The sequence below is a fragment of the Symphalangus syndactylus genome, chromosome 19, assembly GCF_028878055.3.
Source record: "Symphalangus syndactylus isolate Jambi chromosome 19, NHGRI_mSymSyn1-v2.1_pri, whole genome shotgun sequence".
NCBI classification, from domain to species: Eukaryota; Metazoa; Chordata; class Mammalia; order Primates; family Hylobatidae; genus Symphalangus; species Symphalangus syndactylus.
The window spans coordinates 68,922,769-68,925,179 of record NC_072434.2 but is presented as its reverse complement, the minus strand read 5'-3'; the positions used below and the strand labels follow the sequence as shown (position 1 = coordinate 68,925,179).

Here is a 2,411-nt window from a genome sequence, read left to right as displayed (position 1 = left end):
ACTCTCCTGCCTCAGCCTCCCAAGTAGCTGACACTACAGGTTTGCACCACCACACCTGGCTAATTTTTGTATTTTTAGTAGAGATGGGGTTTCACCATGTTGGCCAGGCTGGTCTTGAACTCCTGACCTCAGGTGATCCACCCACTGCGGCTTCACAAAGTACTGGGATTACAGGCGTAAGGCACCACGCCTGGCCAAATGCCTTCAATTTTACATGTACTTCATTTCGCATAGATGTGCCCCAGACAGTGACTGGATCATAATAGACATTCAGTCGTGTTTATTGAATTAAATTGAAAACTTTAATGTAAATTGATATTCAGGGGTAAAGAAAAGCATGTTTATTTATTTATTTTTATAGCTGGGACTATAGGCGCATGCCACCATGCTGGGCTAAATGCATATTTAAATGGACAGGGAGAACTTGCCATAGTCGGTTCTTTTGTATGAACATACTTTGATTGCTTTTTTCAATTTCATATTTATTCTATTAGATGTAGTAAATGTGAGGAATGTAGTAAATGAAAATAGATTTCAGGGTGTGTGTGGTTGGGGAATTCATGTGGAGGTCAGAGTGGAGGCAGGTGTGAGAGGGTCCAGCAGAAGAAAACATGGCTGCCAAAGTGTTTGAGTCCATCAGCAAGTTTGGCCTGGCCTTAGCTGTTGCAGGAGGCGTGGTGAGCTCTGCTTTATATAATGTGGATGCTGGGCACAGGGCTGTCATCTTTGACCGATTTCATGGAGTACAGGACATTGTGGTAGGGGAAGGGACTCACTGTCTCATCCCTTGGGTACGGAAACCAATTATCTTTGACTGCCGTTCTCTACCACGTAAAGTGCCAGTCACCACTGGTAGCAAAGATTTACAGAATGTCAACATCACGCTGCGCATCCTGTTCCGGCCCATTGCTAACCAGCTTCCTCGCATCTTCACCAGCATCGGAGAGGACTATGATGAGCGTGTGCTTCTGTCCATCACGACCAACATCCTCAAGTCAGCGGTGGCTTGCTTTGATGCTGGAGAACTAATCACCCAGAAAGAGCTGGTCTCCAGGTAGGTAAGCAATGACCTTACGGAGCGAGCAGCCACCTTTGGGCTCATCCTGGACAACGTGTCCTTGACACATCTGACCTTTGGGAAGGAGTTCACAGAAGTGGTGGAAGCCAAACAGGTGGCTCAGCAGGAAGTAGAGAGGGTCAGATTTGTGGTGGAAAAGGCTGAGCAGCAGAAAAAGGTGGCCATCATCTCTGCTGAGGGCGACTCCAAGGCAGCTGAGCTGATTGCCAACTCACTGGCCACCACAGGGGACGGTGTGATCGAGCAGGAAGCTGCGGAAGACATCGCGTACCTCCTCTCACGCTCTTGGAACGTCGCCTATCTGCCGGTGGGGCAGTCCGTGCTCCTCCAGCTGCCCCAGTGAGGGCCCACACTGCCTCCACCTCCGCGGGCTGATCGGGCCACAGCCCCGGTGATTCTTGACACAGCCTCCCTTCTGCCCCCATTCTGCCCCCACCCCAGAAATCACTGTGAAATTTCATGATTGACTTAAAGTGAAGGAAATAAAGGTAAAATCACTTCAGATTTCAAAAAAAAAAAAAAAAAAAAGAAAGAAAATAGATTTCAGAAAACAATTACTTTAGGAAAAAAAATCTTCAATGGTTACAGTTTGAGGACTCATCAGTTTGAAGTGAAAATTCTCTCTAAGGGCCGGGCGCGGTGGCTCACGCTTGTAATCCCAGCACTTTGGGAGGCCGAGGCGGGCGGATCACGAGGTCAGGAGATCGAGACCACGGTGAAACCCCGTCTCTACTAAAAATACAAAAAATTAGCCGGGCGTGGTGGCGGGCGCCTGTAGTCCCAGCTACTCGGAGAGGCTGAGGCAGGAGAATGGCGTGAACCCGGGAGGCAGAGCTTGCAGTGAGCCGAGATTGCGCCACTGCACTCCAGCCTGGGTGACAGAGCAAGACTCCGTCTCAAAAAAAAAAAAAAAAAAAAAAAAAAGAAAATTCTCTCTAAGCAGCTACTACTCTCCTTTTTCAGTTTTGTAGTCTCCTAAATTTACCTTCTCTGCTGACCTTTTAAAAGCTCCCACTGAGCCTTAACTAGAGGAATAAAAATTGAGCTTGGCCAAGACTTTTACAAATGTTACTCTTGGGAGTCTCTCTGAACCTGTCCTGGGGTTCAGGGGCTGCCTAACAAAATACAAAAAAAGTTATTCTTTCTCAATTAATGTACATTGGGCAACAATAGGGGGTGGGGTGAAATATTCTCAACTGTTGACAAACTTACATGTCATACATAACAGTTATTAGAAGTGAGTTATGGATTCCTCATAAGTGGGATTTAAATGATGATATAAAATCATAGAGTTAGTTTTTCCTTTTCTCTCCTTTTTTTTTTTTTTTTTTTG

General features: G+C 46.3%; 1 pseudogene; it reads left to right on the top strand.

Moving 5' to 3' along the window:
• Window positions 1–47: 47 nt before the first annotated feature.
• Window positions 48–1,626, top strand: LOC129458160 (prohibitin 1-like; annotated as a pseudogene).
• Window positions 1,627–2,411: the final 785 nt, after the last annotated feature.